Here is a 22,379-nt window from a genome sequence, read left to right on the forward strand (position 1 = left end):
CACAAATGTAAAAGGATCGGAGATGAGGAGAGATAGACCTGCCATGTGTTTCTGTCTGTCGTTGCCAAAACAGAGAGCAGTGTAATTATATCTGAGACTGAAACAGGGCTGTGAAACACCAAGCAAAAGACCAAAGCCTTCTCAAAATTGACAATAACCATCTAAATGATAAAAGAAACATGAACTGGCACGGCAGATCAGGGAGGTTTTAAAACAGGTTTTTCAAAATCCCGTAGAAAAAAAACAAACTCCAGAGACATAAAACATCAACGGCAGTTACTGTAAGTGTTTAAATTAAGCAAACGATGCCAGAGTGCACGCTAGATTATGGGCTGGTTTGAAGAACAGATGGTGGTACATATGACTGGCAGATGGCAGACAGGAGCAGGAATAGAGCACGACACTGTAATACAACACAATACAGTGCTGGCAGTGACAGCACATCCAGCATTCGTGCCACCACGGCCTCTGGAGGAGCGGACAGGCCAGGAGGTGCCATCAGATCCGCACTGACCCTGAACTCAACCTGAACGCCCTCGAATCAACGAGAAGGAAAAAGTTGTCGAGTGAATATAAAATTAACCTCAGGGCTTGTTTGAAAGTTGTGTACTATTGGCAAGACAGAAACTAATTTCTGTTTAATCAGCCAAAGAAAATAAAAAGTAAAACTGCAGAGTTGAGATTTAGACTGCCTCCCAACATACAAGTTAAAGGTCCAGTGTGTCAGATTTAGGACTCCCTATTTACAGAATATGGCAGAAATTGAATATAATATGCAGAACTATGTTTTCGTGGAAATAATCACCTGGAAAATAAGAATCATTATGTTTTTGTTAAAGCAGCCAGGGTGAGGAGGGTGTTCGGTTTGGGAATCTCAGGATTGCATCCCTCAAGGCCTTCAGCATGAACTGGGGTGATATTTGCAGCCAAGTGTGAAGTCTGAGGCCCAAGCAAAGGAGTGCAAGTATCTTGGGGTCTTGTTCACGAGTGATGGGAAAATAGAGCGTGAGATGGTCATGAGGCTTTGGGTAGTGACCGAAAGAATGAGATTGCGGATACAAGCGGCCGAAATGAGCTTCCACCATCAGGTGGCTTAGCCTTAGAGATAGGCTGCTCCTTCGCGTCGGAAAGGCCCAGCTGTGTGTGCCTCTCTTTCGAGGTGTTCCAGGGGTGTCCAACTGGGAGGAGACCCCGGGACAAACCCAGAACCTGCTGGAGGGACTACATAGCCCATCTCCTCCCAGGAGGAGCTGGAATGCCTTGCTAAACCTGCTGCTCCCACGACCAGACCCGGATAGGAAAACGGATGGATGTTTTTGTTATTTTAGAATAAGACCTTCATATCTACAGATGCCACAGGTCCTTTTCCACAGTCTGCCATGTTGCTAAACACTAGCTCTAGAGACGGCCACTGTAGTGGGTGAAGGGGTTGCACACACTGGTCCTTTAAATATGATGGGTATGGTCTTCACTAAAGAAAGCAAAATACTATTATACCTAATAAAAGCTTTTGGCACAAAGGGATTTTTCAATGTACATGTGATGTTAAAGTATGGTATCCAAACATATCCTTTGATGGTCACCTTTCAGACACCTGAAAGATTTCATGACTAAGTAAAAGTAAAGTAGCAGGTCTATGTCAAAGTCTAAAACTAAAACCCTTCAGTGCTGAAAGGTTTGTGTCTTTAAAAGGAAGTGGTAGACATGAAGAGTCTGGGACCTCGAGTAATGTTCATCTGCCCCAGATGTCATTCATTGTGCTGTGGAGTGGAGCAGCATGATGAGAGGTCACAGGATGACCACCGGTGTCTGCATCTGTGTTTTCCTGATGTGATTTTAGAGGAAACCTGTTTGCCTGCCGACGATAACAGATTTGATAAACAAATTTGAGCTTCTGTACGTGCCAAATGCAGCTACAGGGCTCTGCTTCGGTCCAGAGGACGGCATTTTCACCTGACCTAAAATACTAAAAGTACTAGCACAAATTCTGGCAATCCTGGAAGTCTGACACTCGAGTCTCAGGCACAAAATATGTCCAGTTGCATCCATCAGAAACAAAACTCTACAGGAAACACTGGAAACAACACTGACATTCAGAACATTGGGCCGGAAGGAAATAAACAGCCGAAGCCTCTGATTCTGGTCTATATCGGGCTTGTAAGTCTGTTTCACTTATCTGTAGGAGACATCTCTCCCTCTCAGACCGGAGCTTTGGTACGCTACAGCTCTTTGATTTCCTTTCCACTCACTTTCCTCAAGTCTCTCGCGACCCTGCTGTCATTGTCTCCACTGATTTCCGTCTACATTGTTATGCTGAATCCCGCTCATGTCGCTAGTGTCACTTCCATCTGCCTGTCTGTCCATCAGGCTGTTGTCCCATGACACTGAGACAGCTCGTGAGGTTGAGGAAGACAAGGGTTGGGGGTGATACACACTCACACTCACACTCACACTCAGACATCCACATAACAAGTTGAATCATTTGGATCCAGTTGGGGGATCTCGAATCACAGCCCACAGTCACCATTCATCCATCATAGTTCACTGGAACAGATGGATGGTGGTGAGAAAGCAAGGAGGAGTAGTAGAGGTGGAGAGGAGTATGTAAATATTCAGATAGCGCTTGTCTAAGACTCTTTAATCTGTCTAAGGAGTTTCCAAAATAATCAAACTCATCCCAGGTTAGAGGTCAGCATCATCAAGGAAGAGACATCAAGAGTTTATGTACCTCAGGTGCAGGATGCCGTTTCTAACTGAACTGTACTGAATATTATGAACATAATCTCCAAATGTTCACTTTTCTATGTCGTTTCATGATGAAGTAATTTTTTCTATATGTTTGACACTTATCAATCGAGTGGTTGGCTATAGTCGAGGCAGCAGTCCGTTTTCTGGGAAATGCTTTGAGAAAAGAGAAAAAGATACAATAACAGGACAGAGACAAGTGGTTTCAGTAATCCAGTGACAAATTAAGATACTTCATCAAACTGATTAAAAAGTCAAATCCAGTACAGTTATAAATCGGTCCTTGATTTGCAGCACTGCCCACAGTAAACTAATACACCCACAGATATTAATGAAGTTGCTGCCACAGTATAAGATTTATATTACATTATACATACTCCACATCATTTTCCTCTTATTTATATATTTTCTCAGCTAAACCGACTGCAGTTTTCTAAATATTTAATACATTACTTCCTGATGCTGTGTAAGAGCAGTGCAAGTTATTCAGCTTTTGTAGTGAACACCTTAGAGTGACAGACAGACAGTTCAGAGGCAGACAGACAGCTCTCCTTCATAGCAGACAGACATATATATCAGGTACTCTGTTTTTAATTATCCGTACTAAATGCAGATGATGAAGATGTTTGAGCAGACAGCTCATCCCACTGCAGAAAAACTCCTCGGTCATCAAGTCATCAGCCTTTAAAGTCTTTGAGTGTCACAAACACTCTGCACGTGAAGTGAATTAATCTATAAGTATCACGATGGTGACAAAATAAGTTTGTTAGAAGATTAAATACTTGAACACACAGCATGTTCATACCACATACACACAAATCAGAACCAGAAAGCCTGGCAACGACAAACAAACACAATAACGTGCAGATTACAATGATTAGAAGAGAAATAAATGCTTGCATTTAAAGTTTCATACACATGCCCCCAAAAACAAATGTTTGGTTTTAAGTCAGCTAAATGCTACAGCCTGCCAAGTGCAGATATCTAAACCTCAGATTAAAACAAACAAAATACACATTTCTGCTCGATGATTACACACATATGTGCAGCATCAGATGTACTGTATGTTTTCTGACCTTGTTCTGCCTTCAGCTGTGCAGTATGCAGGTGAAGCAGGTGTGCTGAGGTTTGACGTCACAGTGCGGGAGGGGGAAGGCTCGGTATCTTACTCTGCAGGAAGAAATGACATCTTGTTAAACAACAGTTCACCTCTAAAAGCTAATTTTTGTTTATAATGCAGAAAAGGTGAACACAATTTATGGAGTCAATATCATTTATAAATAACGTTAACCTGCACACATTTGCCACATTGTGATGTGATGTTTTTAACCTTCACATCGTCTGTAGTAGAGGGTGTGTGTTCGTGTTCTTGCAGAGCAGCTGTAATCAGTTCCACGCTCATCAGGTCACCCACACAGCATGCCTATTGTTTATGAGGAGTCTGAACAAAGATGCCCGAGGTGGTCTATCTGTACTGTAAACACGTTTGCATAGGCGCAAACTGGCTTGCACACAAACAAGAGTTTAAAAATACCATGTAGTGTAGGAACTGATGTTTGATATTAGCTCAAATACTAAGACAACAATTAATGTGGAGTGCCTCAGTGTTCCAGCAGTGAAGGAGGCTGTGCATTTTTAGATTAGAGGTCGAGGGGGCTCAGAAAAGACGGGGGGGCAGGGCTCTTCAAATACAAGTGGGACATAAAGAGCAGGGTGAAGTGGGGCCAGAGGAGGGGGCGGAATCAGCAAACATAACGTCCTGAGGCCCATTACTGTCTGACAAATACATTCCTAATCAATACTGATCAATCAGCGCCCACTTATCCTGCCACAGCAAGCATAATAACACTGTTCTTAGCAGAGAGGGAGGGCGGGGGTCAGCGATTGTGTGTGTCTGTTTCCATACAGCAAAACATCTCTTCCTAAAGTCCGTAGCGTCAGCATGGATTTAAAGCTCAGGCTTCACTCGGGCTGACCCGAAAATGAAATTAAACTGCGAGTGAAAACTTGTGAACCCTGGCGGACTTTGCGCAGCCTCAAAGTGATTATACTACAGCGTGTGTAAGGTGCTGCATGCAGCCATTATCACACACACTCAAGGACTAAACATTGCATTAGTGAAATAAAAGAAAAAGCTCATACTAAAACAGACAGACATTCGGAGCAAACTAATAAAAACACCTGATGGAAACTGAATCAACTGCATTTATATTAAAATATTAATAGCAGGGTTTAGTATACAGAAGAGTTCATGCGTCCAGTTACAAGTGAAGCTATAAATAGTTTTCCTTGAAGCTCTGAGGAAATGTCAGCTCCTGTAATAAAATCTACTTTGCATAGCCGTCGTTCTGAAGTGCTTCTGCTTTTTTTTTTTTTTTTTTGCAAGTTATTACACTTGTTTTCTGCCTAAAGTCAAGTTTTCTACACATCAAGATGCATCCATTGTGTGGCACAGGTAATTTTGTAAGCTTATTTTGGTATTGACAGTTTACCACAGAGGCCAACCGACACCTGACTCACAAGTCACAGCGATAAACGTCATTAGGAAAGTGGTCAGAAGCTCAATAACAGGAGTTAAAAGGACTCATACAGCATATAGCTGGTAACCCACAAACACAAACAAGACTACAACCTCACAAACAGCCACAGGGTTGAATCAGCACCTCTGTGTCACGGGCTCAGCTTAAATTTGTTTGGAGTGAGGATCGGGAAGGTGGCATCCGTGGCATTGCTGCTATTCCCGTAGTACACGCAGCGGTTCATTCAGCCGTTTTCTTTCATGTCAGCAAAACATGTATGTGACAGGTGATTGATGTGTAACAGCGTGAGGTCCGCTCGGTGTAATGTTTGCCTGGTATCACAGTAAAAGGTCCCAAGACACACTACAGAACCTCCTGGAAATGAACACTGTCTTCATGAACACTGGGATGAAGACGGATGACCTCTGTGGTCACTGAAACATCACTGAACCTTCGCGAGGAGCAGTCGAGTGCAGAGAGCAGAGCTGAATTCAAAAGCACACGTGTCTGGTGGAAAGTCGATTTGTGTGTCTGAGACTCTGGTAAAGTCTCAAGTCTGCTGTATATTTAGTCGTGGAGTCACCCTCTGTGGCTCTGAATCCTGCCAGACAGAATAACTGTCACACATCCAGAACACAGTTGGCGTACTCCTTGGGCATCTGTGTACATACAGTATGTTTTCAGGGTATTAGTACTATGAGCATAAATAATTCAATAAATAAATACATTCGTCTGATGGGGGGAGTTTCAGAAAAGACGTGCAAATCAAAAACAACAAACCACTGATGGGATAAAAAGAGAGTCGGTATACATGTCTGCAGGCGTGTCTGTGCCTTCGCCATCGTTGGCTTTATTTTCTGATTAAGATAGGATTACTGTCACAACTGTGATGCATGAATATTTCAGCGCATTTGCTGTGTCAGTACTCCTCCACAGTTCAGCCTACTCAAGTTTTTACTCATACTGCGAGCTGGAAAAGAGCAAGCCGAAAGGCTGTCACAGTATCTGCGCAACACATAATAAATGTTTGTTTGTCTTCAGCTCTGGGATTAATGCATGTTGTGATACGGTATAGTGGATTAAAAACAGCTCAAGTTAACTTATTTTACAAGCTTTATTAGTACTGCTAGCTTGTCAGTGAATTTCTAGATGAGAGAGGACGATGTCTGCAGAAATAAATCAGACTAGAGCTCAAATAAGCAGTAATAGACCTTTTTCACAGCAGCCATTTTGACATGAAGTAGCAGAGTCAGTGCAGTTGTTTGTGTTTATTTGTGATTATTTTGAGTCATTTTATGAGTTAAAGTGAGGATTTTCAGACTGTTGGTGAGACATAAGTCATTGAAAGATGTTGCTTTGGACATATTTTATTCATCAACAATGGTTTGTTGCAGCCTTATTTTAAATATTCACGTGATAGTAAGCTGCATAGGTAATGCTCCAAGATGAAGTCATTGTTGGTGGTGTCACCTTATTAAAAAATACAAAACGTTTAACTTTTCTGTAACTTTCTTATCTTAAATAAACCAGCTGCATTGTCCCCTGTGTATTATGTCAGGGTTTGCATGTTCTTTATGTATTATGCTATAGTCTGGAGTGGGTAATGAGTGTGTATACGCTGCAGGAGAGGGAGGGAGCCCCCTGCAGAGAGGGGTGGGCAGCCCCATTCACAATCCAACACTGGGGAGGTGGGGACTGCCACACTTTCATCCCTTTCACATCTCCGCTCCTCTGCACGCCCCTCTCTAGTCTTCCCCCGTGATTGTCGCCACATCATCTTATTCGAATTGAAATGGAGCAGTGGGGATGTTTTAAAAGGGGAAAAAAACCTTGCTTTGCTGCTTCCTTCCTCTGTGAGTCACACAAGTGACACGTGGCTCTGTCCCGCTGTGAAGATCTTCATTAAGATGAAATCAGGATAGAGTGGGAGTGTCGCATGAGAGCAAACCAGACTGTGTGCACTTAAAGTATCCCTGTGGACACTGTAGATGAATCAAAGCGAGGGTTGCTCTGATCGATCAAAAGCTGATCAATAAGACTAAAGATTTACTCTAAATATGAGATTAATGACAGGCCTTTCTATCGCATAGTAAGCATGCTCAGTTTATGTTGTCTGATACACATCAGCTGCATATTATTTTTCTCTTGTAGCCAACACCATGTTTACTGCCATCCATCAAACTGTTTTAGGCTGTAATTATCGACTCAGAGAGCATTTTTGGAAACGGCTCCTAAACTGGCTGTGAGTGTGTGGGTGTTTGTTCCTATGATAATTTATTACGACTCATATTTTTAATTATTACTTGCTCAGAAATTGATGATTACACCATGTTAATAATCCGAGCTTCAGCGAAACAAACAAAAAAAATAACACAGGATTAGACATTTATGTTTCATAGAGTGATTTTCACTGGCTGTGTGCTTTAACTCTGGGCAACGTATGAGGAAAATACAGTGATGAAGTCATATGCACATATTACACAGACCTCCTTTCACCCCAAAAAAAAAAAGAACACACACACACTTGGAAATGCTGCTGTAGCTGTTTGATCGCTATGCTGGTGCTGGTTGCCATAGGAACGGGAAGGTGCACCAGCAAAAAAAAAAAAAAAAGACGTATGATGTAGGCGGCAGACCACAGGCAATCAGGACACGCAAACCTGCGAGAGAGCGAAGCGGTGAATAATAAAGACACAACGCGGGTATCCACATAACACGACCATCACCAGTTGGTCACTTTGCAGTCTGCTGTGTGCATGTCGTTGTAGCAGACTGCAGCAAAGCGCTCACACACACACACATAAACACACACACCGCATGTGCTTTACTGTAAAACTGAACAAACTTTACTCGCTCAAGGTGCTGCAGTGGATCTTCCTTTAATTTTACCTCTCAGATCTGTTTCCCCCTTTTGTGGTTTAATCAGCCTGTCCGTGTCCCCTCACTGACCACGCGAGCATCAAAGCGTGTTCGAATGGCCTCTTCAAAACACATGAGAAAGCTTAGGGCTGTAAAAGTGCACTCATCAGCAGGCAACCAGCATCTGTTACTTGTTTTTGTTTCCATAGCATAATCCAGTCAGTCAGATTCCTTGCATTTTTTATAGATTGTTGTTAATGCTATCTATGGTGAATTAACCAGCCGTATGCTGAGCTCCAGAGCCAGCTGTATGGACAGGCTTTTCAATTACATCTGCAAAGCTTGAACCTGGTGACAGAGTAAGTAAGGAGGGTTAGCCGAGGAGTTGAAAGGGGAAACTTTACTGTATGGCTGGAAGTTTACAGGTTAAGCAACCACAAACTGCCCTCTGCCCCTCCTAAATACAGGCTGAGTATCTAATAAAAGGCTTTAACTCAGACAAGAGTGCAAACAATGCATACATTTGCGTTTTTGTGACTTCTTAGAGAGCTCCAGTCTGCATATTTGGTATATAACGCATACATTTTCTCAACACACAGCCATTCTCCTGTCTCAGCAAAGCATATCACCTGGCGTCAGATGGCTGTCGGCACAGAGCGACGATTACCATCTAGATTTCGCAGGAGGCCGGGCCTGCATTTTATCTGTCTGTCTTACAAAGTGCCAGACACATTCCTGTGTGGTGATGTGCAGGTTAGACAGAAGACCAGCTGACTTCTTTCACAGATTCTTTGAGCCAAACTCAGGCCAAACAGGTCAGATCCAAACAAACCATACAGACATAAAGACACTTGGCTGACTGCTCACAATGCAGAAGCATATGGACGAGAGAGAATAAGGAAGCCGAGCTACAAACCCTCAGCGCTGCTCTTGGCCTCGACCTCTATCCCCACGGGTGTGCGGTGAGACTGGGTGTGTGTGTGTGTGTGTGTGTGTGTGTGTGTGTGTGTGTGGCTGTAAAGACGGGTCCTCGGGGTGACTACACCGTCACAGCTGTTGCAGCTCCCACAGAGATGTCTCAGGGGAGGACAGCGGGCTACTGCTGCTCCACACTGATTAACCCGATGGCGTGCACACGAACCATTGAGGAAAACACACACACACACACTTTACTACTGCACTTAAGATATTACAGTACAGCTGACATTAACGTTAAATAATTCAGTAATATTCATCTTTTACAACAAGAGACAATGGTCTTAGGATTTCTTTTTATGTGTTTTTACGCTTGCATTTTATGTTTGAATAATTTATTACCAATATAAATAATTTATTAGCTTTGTCTTATTACTTTATCTTAATTACTGAACTAAAGTTTAATCCAGTTACCAGTCGTAACACAATAGAAGATTTACCTGAGGGAAACTTATGCTGTGTTTAACAATGTCCTTCAGTTCTCCTGTGTGTTTTTCAAATGAATGTGTGTCTGCTGCCTTTATGTTTGTGTATCAGCGGGAGCTAACAGACTATAGGGCAGAGATAAAAGATTTTATCTCACTATTGTGGTTCACAACAATCCAGTGACTGTTTGTTTGTGTTTGAGTCACTGAACTGTTTTGTTTTTACAATATTTGCTGTCATAGCCAAACTACTATAAAATGTAATACTGAAGTTGTTAGGGATATATCACTGATGTAATGCAGTGTATGTAAAACTAATACATGCAAATGACCTACATTACACCTCATACATCATCATGAATATGAAGAATTCAATTGAATGTGTTAAAAACAATTATTATATAATTGAATTACTCTATTATATGCGTATTTCTAACTCAGTTAAAGAACAATAAAGCCTTTTAATTATGGCTATTCACCGCATTCTTGGAGAACACAGACGTCACCTCTGTGATTAATCATTACAAACAGAACTATGTAAAAATTATTATGCTTTGTCAAGACACAGCTGGGTAACAACGCCTGCCAGAGCTCTGTATCAGTAACACATGCTTTTATAATTGGGAATAATGTTAAATTCATGTTTGCTCACCTGTCAAGAAGCTGACAGCTCTGAAGGAAGATCGTGAGAGCAATTCAGCTACAGTAAATACATCTGTCATCTCCAATCTGTCGAGCACAATGGTGATTAGCTTGCGTTTCTCCCCCTCGTACCCAATAAGTGCAGCTTGGCGGAGCAGGAACAGCCAGAGAGCTGCTGCTGTGGCGGCAACAACAGATTAGCAATTTGTGCTCCCGTTTCCAAAGACTCTCGCCGCTAAGTAAGAGAACTGGACGGCTCTGAGATTCTCTCAAATTAACCAGAGATCTTGACCGTTTATAAAGCTGTGCACTGTAATTTGATTGCGCTCCGAGGTCAAGCTACAATACTTCCACGAAAATCAGACAGATGATTGTGATTATGGGGAGGTTAATCATTCGTCTATTACCATAATCTCACACAAATCCTATAAACACACACACACACACACACACACACACACACACACACATACACACACACACACATGAAAAGTGATCAGAGCAGCAAAGAGCTCTGCTTAGGATTTTCATTTTAGTGCCTGCAGGTAACAAACCATGGACTCTTTTCAACTCAAGATCAAGACGTTGACATGGCGGACTAGCAGACATGTTAGCAGCTGCTGTGTTTTGCACATTACTTTGTCGATCTTTACTCTGACTTTGGGGTTTAGTTTGAAATCCACCATGAACATTTAGAGTTGGTTCAGAACCCAAAAAACAAAATGTATCTGTAGACCAAAGCTTGAGCTTAAGAGGATTCCGCCTTTGGAAAGAGTCAGGCTAGCTGTTTCCCGCTCTTTCCCACCTAGGCTGGCTGCTCGCTGTAGCTTCATGTAGCTCAGACATGAGTATGAAAAGCAAATAAGCATATTGCCCAAAATGTTGAACTATTCCTTTAAACACAGAGAGCTGGCATCAAATATCTGTTCTCCTTTTATCTTGTTTACCTTCTCTTTGATTGGATTCATCTAAATTTAGTCTCTAAACACGCTTCATTTAAGAGGCTCATCTTATCTTGTTAAATATAAAAAGAGGATATTGTATTAAAGAATGTTTATACTTTATACTTAACGCAAGATATCAAACGATTCTCAGATATGTTCCTACAATAGCGCTCACGTGGAGGAAGCAGAGGCAGTAGTGTGTCGACATACGAGTGTGTGAGCCTGTACGGCGGGTTATTTCAAGGTTCTTCCTGTAACCGAATCAGAGCAGTGACAGACTAATGAGGCTAAATGATGATGAGGCTTCAAGAAGAGAAGGCCTCCAGCAGGGAGAGGAGAAGATGTGTCAAACAGCTGGGAGAGAGAGAGTCTGGGCTTTTTCTCCGGAAGCTTTACTTTTATAGAAACACTATATCTGGCGGAGTAGAGCCGCTCTTGTCGTTTACAGTATGCGCCACGTGAGAGCCACTGTCAGTGCTGTGCAGATAGAAACTATCTGTAAGTCAAGTAATGATTATCATTTGATGTATTATTGATCCTTCAAAGGGAGGTCAGAGGTCAGTGTTAACAGCTTGGTTTCAGGTCCTTGAAGTGTACTACCCTGCAGCTCTCTTCTCTAATACCGACCTGCTGCAGCATACTGACGTAAACACATGTAGGCTCTCATTCAACAGGCCGCCGATCAGACTGGAGGCCTAGCGACAGGCTTAAGAGTCCATCCTACTACTTCCAGTGACCGGATCAGGGAGGTTCAAGCATGGGGTAAGCCTCAATCAAAAAATTCCTAAAGCCCATTCCTCCATGCACCTCACTAAAAACAGATTATTTAATCAGCGTAGGCACAGAAATGAGCCAAAAAGAGTATTTAAGGCTAAGAACGAGATCTGGCAACATTCAAGATGTACTAAAGAAAACACACAGACCACTGCAGGCGATTCATGACTTCAGACAAGAATAAACAGAGATAACTGATCTTGCTGCATTGATCTTTGACATTCAGATATCACAGCACAGGGTCAACTGCAGTTCCTTGTTCAATGACACTGTCAATTAATTGATTTATTGATTAAAAAGTAGTGATGCTCCCCATCTCTATCTCCTTATTTTTTGCTGATAAAATCTGTCAACAATTCTGTGAATCCATCACAAATGTGCAGATTTGCTGCTGTTCTCTGTTTTATATCATTCTAAACTGACTTTTTTTTACTTTTGGTTGGATAAAACAAGCATTATGAAGACATCACCCTGGGGTCTGATTAACATCTGTTATTATTCAACAGAGAAAATGGTTGTTAAGAATATAATCAGTAGATTACTACAACAGCGCCACTCCCTTTTTGACAGATATATTCACACTCAGTTGCAAAGTTACCATAAGTCATGATTCAGTTTGCACAAACACAGTCACAACGCTGTGACTTTCATTCATTTCCTACAGTCTTATTTAATTCTATATAGTTTTTATCTCTATTTCTAGCTCTTTGCACAGGTCTTTAAATTCAGATTTATCTAATAAGGTTCATTTTAATGTCTGCTGTGTCTCATGCTGCTTACTGGATGCTTGAATTTCCCTCGGGATCAATAAAGTATCTATCTATCCATCTAGTGTTTAGCAACTGTTTCATGCCAGCTAATAAAAGAAATAGGCTAGATGCCGTACAGGAATTCAGAATGCTGCTAATAAAATACATAAAGATGTTTCATGTTCATCATTGTGGTCAATGAAAAAAATTGCTGCTAATCGTGATGCGAGAGTATAATCTCATCGAGCACTAACATAAAGCAGACGAGTGTAAGCGGAGTGATAGTTTCCATCAGTTGTGTTTTTAACACGGTTGATTAATGGGAAGTGACACTCTTGTCCTCTTTTCTGCAACCTTGTCTGTGTGATGCATCCACAATAGCGAAAGAGCACAGGGTCAGGGGATATGTAGGTTTGTGTGTGTCAGTGTGTGTGTGTGTGTGTGTGTGTGTGTGTGTGTGTGTGTGTGTGTGTGTGTGTGTGTGTGCTGGGGTTACAGTGTAGTCAAACAAAGAGGGCCTCTGACACAAATCCAGGCAGTCTTTCTCTCTCTCTCTCCCTCTCTTTTTTCACTCTGCCTCTCACTGTTTGATTTTTTTTTTCTTCCTGAATGGTGCCATTGAAAGAAGAGGCAGTTGTGGACCTAATTGTATGAAGACTTTGTGAACTCCCAAAGGAATAAATGAGCTCTCAGAGACAAACCTGACTGTTGCAGATTATTTTTCAACTTAGAAACTGTTTCTACAGAATGAATGTATCACACAGACTGAGTCTGTACTTTAAAATCACGATAGTTATAGAAACGTGATTTATGATGGACGTCTTGGATGTCTTTTGCTTGATTTTGGCTTTGCAAACTACCGCTGCAGCTGCTTTCACCCAGGATTTGTCTTGCTGTATGGCCTAGATGAGCTCAGCTGGTGGAGAGAGAGCGTGGCAGGGCTGAGAGATAGCGGTCAAAGATACAGATAATAGTGCCTGGCGGTTCCTCTGATGAAATGATGGACTCCTTTGGGGTTTTATACACAGACAGTTTGGTCTGTAACTGGCTTTGTACCACAGTGAGTGGTGAGGCCAAGACAAAGCGTGGGAAAGGCTCAGCATATTGTGGGTGTAATACTGTAAGGTCAAATTAATCTCAGAGTAGGGTTTAACCGCTGGTGAACGTGGAGATTATTCAGGGCAACTTTTCCTCCATGAAATGAGGCACGGTGAGAGAGGAAGCACTTTTAATTTGCCTCTTATTAAGAATACCTGACATTGACTGATGCTGAGCTTTCTAAATAAAGAAAGTCAAATACACTATACTGACCTGGCTAATACAGTGAGAAGCTTTAAATGCATCTCACGCATCAGGTTCAACAGACGTCCGGAAGCTGCACTCAGCCCAAGTTCACCTCGATTGCAGCAATGACATAGTAAGATGTAACAAGATATGCAGGCAGCAGAGTCACCGTCGTGTTTCTCACAGCGCAGGAGCAGCAAAGTAAGACTGCACACAGGAATGCAACATGATGGTACAATTATAGTCTGAGTTCTATGATTTATCATTTATTCATCAGTGTTTTTCATTTGTTTGTTTTGAAGTTTAATGCATTACATTTATAAACAGCACAATGTTTCCTTTTCCTGCTTTGTTACCACTGGTTTACATTGAAACATTGAAAGATGAGCTCTTACATCACTACTAAGATTGTTTGTTGTTGTAAGGGACAGAAACACGTTGTGTAGCTGTAGTTTTAAACAGCAGTTAATAGTGAAATTGGTTAATCAGTGCATCCCCAAGGGTGCATTCAGATAGAATACAGAGATCCACAGCACCACCAGATTTAGTCTGAATGTGCCCTAACTGCACACAGGGAAACCAAGATGTACTTTCACAATAAGGCGTCCACAAGACCCCAAACATACCTCTCCATATTTTCACTTTAATCTTTCCTATCAGGACATGAGCTGGATTGCCACAGAGCCATGTTACAGCCTTTAAATCACTTAATTTCAACTGCAGATTGGGTTATTCATATATAAATGTTTGGAATAAAAAAGCCATTATTTCTTTAACAGCCTGAAGTGCAGAGAGCAGAACCTGAGCATTTTTATCATGTAGTAAACAACTGGCAAAAAGCTGAAGTACCAGAAAGCAGAACAGTTTAAAGAAAAGGAAGAAAACAACTTGATGTGAACAACAGAAATCGTACAGTGGATAGACTCTGGTAGGTCCAGACAGTCGCTGTAATATGAGATTAACTTTCAGAGGAGGAAAAGAGGAAAGATTTATGGACATTTCTGCAGTCTTTTAATTGTCACTCTTTGGTCCTCTCCCAACCCTCTCTGTTTGTTTACATCTTAGTTGATGGCACCCCTCCACCGCACCCTGTCCCGAGGTGATACTGGCCCAGACCTCTTCAATCCACCACAGGGAGTCTACACAGAGGCAGCAGAAGCAGGCTAAGCGCTGCTAGCGGAAATTAAAAACACAGCTACCACTCCCTCGTTCCTCCTTTTTTCCTCCTTCTCCCCTTGAGTGAGGCCAAATACTAGTACCTCCTGGTAAAGTCCATATTAAGTTCCAAACCTTTAATATTTATTGCTGCAGCCTCAGCCTGAGTCACTTTTCTCGCTGTAGACTCTTCTGTGGTTAGGTTAGTGAGAAATGTCTGGGATCAGCAGTGCTCTTAGCCAAAGGAAAACGTTCGCAGAAGGTTGGAGGCTGATCATGATATACAGGCGAGGAACATGGAAAATACAACAGGGAGGAATGCATGGGGGAACCCCAAAAATATGATCCTCTATGTTTTAACAGCCACTCAGGCAAATTCTGACATTTCTCACAGTCTGAAGATTTACAACTGCTTCATCTCAACACAGAAAACCTTTTGATAACCACGAGCATTGCATTTAATCTCTAAGTACTGTAACATAAACATTTTTTGTATTTATTCCCCAGTCACACGTCAGTCATCGTTCTCATTCTCATTCAGCCCAACACTGTGTTCACGTTAGCTGATTTCTTATTGGATTTTCTTATTTTCAGTTGACGTGGAAGTTTCTGTAGCAGTTGCTAGGACTCAAAGCAGTTAACATCACATTTCACATTTATCAAAGAAATGCATCGATTTAAGTTTCTTATTTCTGTATGTGGACTTATGACAACTTGTTTCAATCTTCTACATCCCCCATGCCATTTTTCTGTAGAAAGATGTCAGCAGAAACCAGACTGACTGTGTCTAAAAGGTCAAACAAATCAGAGGAATGTTTGACGATTCAGGGGTCAAAACTGCAACAGGTAAAAATCCTATATGGTCACATGGACTGCCGCACTTCCTCTTCTAATGTTTACATCCTCTAAAATTAAATGATAAATCTGGCTAGTTCCCTCTTTACAAACATCCATTTTTATAAACAGGTTTATAAACAAGCTGCATGACACCAGTTCGATTAACAGGTGCTGCTGGTCGGACATTCTTTCAAGACTACTGAGCCTTTGGATGGGCATGTTTCAGACAGATTTAATTTCAGCTGTCATTTTGACAAACAGCTTTTTGTCCAGTGTGTTTGTTGCACTTGCAGCATTAAACCAGACATGTCTCTGCATTAGGGTGCTGCTGGAGCTCTGTAGATCTGCTATGAGTTGACGTATGCTTAAAAAAAATATATAACATATCAAAGCTACTGCAGCTATGGAGATACCACATGGAGACCACAAGAAATATGCTTGAGCCCCTTTCCATTTTATTCTTTACTAAGGCCATACTGAATATTATAAGTCTTAACGGTTTATAGCAGGGACATAGTTATGGGGGAGTAGACGGGTCCTTCAGATTTTACAAAGATGATCTCAGTGCTGCGTTCGTCATTCAGAACAAAAGACAAGCTGTTTTTGTCTCTCCATGCTTGTCACTCTTGTGGAAAGGTTTCATGTAAACACGTTCAAACAGCCCAAACCCACAACCCCCAAACAAAGCCGCCGGTTGCTGGAACTCCGGGCAAAACAGGAAATACAACTTCATCGCAGGGAGCACACACGGCGCAGCGAGGATGACTTTGAGCAAACCAGGCAATCAAGTTTCACTCCGCCATGAGTCACTGCACACCTCCATGAACAAGGAGTAACAATTTGTGTCTTTGGCAGCCGTACAGACAGCATGTTGGCCCACATACACGCACAATAACCTCCTGACATAACACAAACAGAAACTGTAGGAGAGCTTGGCTTTTAGAAATGTCAGGTGATGTTTCGACGTTGATAACAAACAGCAAAAGCAGAATCAAAAACTGGGAACAAAACCAAAACTCCAGAGAAACGATCACGACTTCCTGTACGCTCCCACACTGTAACTCTAGTCAGAGGGGGTGGGAAATGTTAAGTGACTGGGGTGGTGCGGCTCCCTTCAAAGCCTCTGTTGAAGGTCTGGTTAATGAGATCTTTATGTGCCACATGTGTTGTCGAATAACACACATTTTTACCCTTAGTACCACACCTTTCTGCTCATTAGTATCTCTGTACTTCCTCTCGTTTCCCTTGGCATCCTCCTCGTCTTCTACCGTCTTTTCTCACATTACCATTGTGTCATCACGGCAGCTCTTTCCACCTGTGTGTTGCTGTTCATGTTTTTCGCTCTTTCCCTGCCAGATGGATGGAGCAGAGGGACAAGGAGAGAGAGAGTGGGTGACAAACAGCAGAGCGTCCAGTTCTCGCTGGGTGGCCTGCATCCAAGCTGTTTGCCAATGGCGAGTCACAACAGCAGCTCACAATGCAAACGTTAAACTAAAGCAGCACACTAAAACGCTGTACATTTAAGCATCTAATGAAGCTTCTGCTGCTGCTGCAGCCGCCCACTAACCACTTAGTGCTGTGGTTTTTGCTCTGATGCTTTTTATAAACACAGACCTGGAGAACATGGAGAACAGGTGTCACACATACTCAGTGGCAGCTGCAGGAGGCTTAACATTAGAGCTGAGACCTCTACGAGAAACCCTGTACCCTTGTCTAAGATATTTGCCAGACCATTTTAGTTTGTTCTCTTGCCAGTGGCTAGGCACTCACCGAGGCAAATATTGACTGAGGGCTGGCTCGGGCCCTGCCTCTGTGCTCCACCACATCACCTTGGACTGCTGCAGTACATGTCTAAAGCCACGCCACTTACTTCAATCGGTTACTCACTCTGTTAACCAGTAAAAGAAAGAAATAAAGAGAACTGCTCCTTGTTGTTCGTGATGAAACTGTCAGTTACACATTTCTTTCAAATGAGGCTCGTTGTCATTGCATATGAGGAAGGTCAAAGCAGTGATTCAAGCGGTGACTAGTCAAAACAGGATCATAATTTCTGATAAGCCTGAACTGACTCATTCAGGATAAAAATCCGGGACCTTCCAATAGGCAGATGTATGCTTTACCAACGAGGCTGAACTCAAACTGATGCCCCAGGCAAACTTTAGCTGTCACTGTATCCTGCAACCATCCACGCTTTTTCGTTTTCCTTTGGGGACAAATGGACCAACTGACAGTGAAACTTTTGTCAACTGTGCAAACATAAGATGATTAGTTCAATATTTTGTGAAATATCCTTTTTTACGTTCTCACTCCTTGCCACATTTACAGTTAGCTGAGTTTACCAAAGACTATAAACTGAAGCATAAAAATGACGATGTCAATCGTTCAAATCCATGATGCAGTTTCATTTGTTTTTCAGCACTATGCCAATATTAGACTATCAACTCTTGATTTGTAAAAATTTACACTTCACTGCTTTTAGGCCCTCTTCACGGTCATTTACATTTTCAAATCGTTAAAAACTTACCATGGGGGCAAACTGTCAAAAACAAAAAGAAGAATGAAAGCTGACCTGCAAAAACTGGGAGAATCATCAATCCTGATTTTGATACTCATAACTGAAAGCTCATATAGATTATTTTTCAATATAAAATTTAAGTTGTGACACCGATTTATATCGTAAATATTTACACATACAGCTTTTGTGGGAAATAAATTAGGTATGACATGTTAATTAGTGAGTTTTAGAGGTGATTGCAGATCACTGATCATTTTCTTAAGGCAGCAGTACGATCATCTTATCCACATCGGGGTGTCAACAAGCATCATTTCCACTGAGGATCAGTTGAGTATCCCCTTAAGTATCATCAGGAGGCAGGTATCTGTGTGTGTCTGTACAGAGAAGCAGCCCTAGTGTCACTTATAGCCCAGATGGTTAAGAGACTATCTGCATGGTTCCTCCCTCCACCACACTGGCCTGCGCAGAGCCATCTGTTTAACCAACTAGACCGTGCCAGGCCAGGCCAGGCCAGACTAGGCCATGCCCTGCTTTATAGCCTCAGAGTAGGCCTGCCTCTATAGACATGCAGAGAGTTAGTTTTGGATATCATTTGCATTCCCCTTTCTTGGGTAAACAAGTAACCTGGCATGGATGAAGTACCGTGATAATATCTGACTGTCTTTTAAGCCAAGGAGAGTCAGCTTTATGAGATGTGAAGTTATAAACTGTGCCAGGAAATAAAAAGGTATTTTTTTGCTCATGCAAACGTTTATATAACATTTGTTAAATCTGCACCCAAGTCATAAACTCTGACCTTTACAAACAGATTCACAAGTTCTACCAAGTGTACTTGCACTGCGGATGTGCAACAACATGGAGCACTGGTGGTAATTTAACCACAGATAATGTAGTCTTGAGAGGACAAAGATCTTTTATGAGATGGTAATGAGTCTTCATGGCTGCCCAAGCTTATCAGAGCATTGATGCAGTGCTGCACTACATACCACCGTACTGTAGTGGAGTTGTGCCATGGCTAAGCAGCTTAGACTTGGCCAAAACTTGCATACAAAAACAGCGCAACCTCTTTTAGATCACATCGCTCTTTGTGTCCCATCAGTTTTTAGTCTTCAGCATCTATTTCATACTCATCCATGTTCACCCATCCCCGCCCTGTGGTCGCCTCCACACAGACTCTCCCTTTCAGCGCTAGAATCAGCCTTTGTTAATTATAAATCTCACCCTGTCGTCCTCTTCCCCTAACAGACACAGGATAGGGAGATATCCAGAGCAAATGGACGAGATGTGGAGGGAGAAATTAGTGATTTGAAGGAGGTGGTCAGATATAAGAGGGTACACAGAGCGGAGATGGTTTGTTTTGGGGGAAAGAAGGATAAAATAAGGACTGGGTGGGAGCTGAGGAAGCGTGGCTGACCCCGATTCTGCCATGACTCCACTATGCTAGAAGGAGGGGGGAGTCCAGACATAAACCTACAGTGACAGGGTTGCTGCTGCTCCAACAACGCACCCCCACCGCTGAATCAGCCTTCACTTGTTCCTCCTCCTCCTCCTCCTCCTCCTCCATCTCTGCTCTTCACTTTGCTCATCCACTTCTTCAAATCTTGTGTGGAGATCTGCTATGTTGCATTGGAAAATAACCAGATTTAAACACTCGACAACATTTATCCACGCTAAACTCTTTGTGCACAATTTCATTAATGGCGTGGTCTACATTTCTCAGTGCTACCCGTCCATGCATGTTAAAAAAAAAAAAAGCAGAGCAGAGCAGCCTGCACACAAAGAATGTGAGGAACGTGGTGTTATGAGCCCGTTTTATTAAGAGAGGGAGCCCAGCATAGTGTGGGGGTAACAGGCATGCGATGCTGGCAGTAATCTAGGAGAGGATGGACTCAAAACTGGACTGCAGTCAGACCCCTGGGGCAGAGGCCAGCCCAGCACAAACCAGTCTGAAAAGGTGGGGTGGGGTGGGGGGGGCAAATAAACATCCCTGGCTGGCTGGCTGGCTGTGAGCGCTGAAAGGGCCAACAGGGAGGCTCTCACTTCAAACCACAGCAGGGCTACTTCACTTGTGTGTTTATGACCGGGAAGCCGCTCAACAGCTCTCGCAGAATCACACTCATATGCATCCACTTGTAAGAAAATAAAAACCATGTTGGTGGGGCAAATAATAGTGAGGAGAGGATACAAAACAAAAAACTCACGCAGATAACATTTCTAGGCGGTAAGACAAGAGAGCAGCAAACTATCAGCTCACTCTGGGAAGAGGATTAAAAGCACTAAGCTCACCGTTTTGGCAGGAGACCCTGAGATGGTGTGGTAAGTGGGTTAAAGCACACCCCAAGTCTCATAATCGCTCTGGTCTCCCTCCTCCTCCTCCCGCCGTCTGCCAACACCAGCCGAGGGGAGCAATTTCAAGTCCCACAGAATACTTGGAGATGGCAAGGTAGAGGGAGTGAGATTAAATCGAAAAGACGTGCACTGAGATGTGACAATGCACACTCGCCTGGACACAAACGTGCATCAGGATCACGTGGAGGACAATGGTTGAGTCTTCCTTGCCCTTGGGGGGGATGCTTTTTTTTCTTCTTTTTTTACAAGAGTCTGCTGCTCTTCCTCTCACACCTACTGTAATGTGTGATCTAGTGTTTCCACCTCCTTTCCCCTTCCTCTGTCTCCTTGCGTGAGGGCAGAGCTCAAACATTACATGTGCGTGTGCCCTATTGATCTACGTGCACAAAAAAATGCAGCACTTGTAGGCGCACGCACAAACACATACACCCCCCCACTTCTTCACACAACGTCACTAGACAGACACAGTGGTAACATGAGTCTACGGTGAAACTGTAGTACTGTAGCTTGGCTCCACTCTAGCACAGTCCCAGGCCCCTAAGAGACCAGGCTCTGTTTGCCTGCAGGACTTTGACTAGTGAGAGCAAACAGAATACAGTAGGTCCATTGAGACTGAGCTGAAACACAGAGCTGCAGAAAAGTACTGTACAAACTGACGCTGTGAGAAAAGAAGAAAAAAAAGAAAAAAGCCAGAGAGTTTAAAACAGAGTAAATAGTACTGAGCATAAATCTCCAAAGGTAACTAAAATGTACACTCATGTATGGAAGGTGCAAAAACTAATGAGGGTTATCCAAACCTCTGCTTCTACCGCTCTACTCAAAAAGTTTGAGATTCCTTTAAACCCGTCACGATTACCCGTTTTCACGATTAATTGCGGTATTAAACTTTACGATTAGTAAACTTTCCTTAATACCGTCAATTTTCAGAAAAGATTATGCTGGAACCATATTGGTACATCAAGCGCAACTTGCCCAGAACAAAAACAAAGTTGGCTACCAAGACAATGACCGAGTGTAATTATGGAAGACGGCCTGCTTAAGTGCCACAAAAAAGTTGCCGTGCCAGCAATACGTCAAATATGTTTGACCACCTGAGAGATAACCACCCGGCGCTGTACGCCAAAGTAAAGGAAAATAGTAACTGGGTTAAGTCATGTCAATGTTTACCTAACATAACAATGAATTGGTAGAAAATACACAGATTCGACATACAGTGCAATGAGACAGGTTAAGCTGCATTCATGTAACGTTATGCAAAGCTGAACATGTCACAGTAGTAAGTCGTCAAACAGTTTCAGTGTCACTGTGGAATGGTCTGGATAAGAAAAAGTAAAGTAATCTTTTAAAGGTCCTCGGTCAGTGAACATTTATCATGGCCTTCTTTTGCTTTCTGTATTGAGCAAAAAGCAGTAAAAGCACTATAGGATGTCTCTTTCATTTATTACCAATTTATCTGTGGCAATGTAATTTAAAAATAAAATTAAAGGACCAAAATAACAGATACATATTTTTATCTGGTCACATAAGATTAGACAAACAAATTATTTTCATGTATTTATGATGATTAGTGTTTTATCGTTGGGTGTTCCCTGTCACATGTGACTGCT

At 42.4% G+C, this 22,379-nt stretch overlaps 1 protein-coding gene across 3 annotated transcripts in view; it reads right to left on the reverse strand.

Annotated features, from left to right (window-relative positions):
• The window catches only part of sipa1l3 (signal-induced proliferation-associated 1 like 3), a 66,630-nt gene that overhangs the window by 31,478 nt on the left and 12,773 nt on the right, over window positions 1–22,379 (reverse strand). For 2 of the 3 annotated variants that reach the window (XM_019257679.2, XM_019257680.2), the window contains exon 2: window positions 3,822–3,915. The gene's annotated coding sequence lies outside the window, so the exon portion shown is untranslated. Of the gene's footprint in view, window positions 1–3,821; window positions 3,916–10,175; window positions 10,253–22,379 lie in introns of all 3 variants that reach the window. The other variant, XM_027280198.1, reaches the window with a different exon arrangement.

The sequence above is a fragment of the Larimichthys crocea genome, chromosome VII (assembly GCF_000972845.2).
Source record: "Larimichthys crocea isolate SSNF chromosome VII, L_crocea_2.0, whole genome shotgun sequence".
NCBI classification, from domain to species: domain Eukaryota; kingdom Metazoa; phylum Chordata; class Actinopteri; family Sciaenidae; genus Larimichthys; species Larimichthys crocea.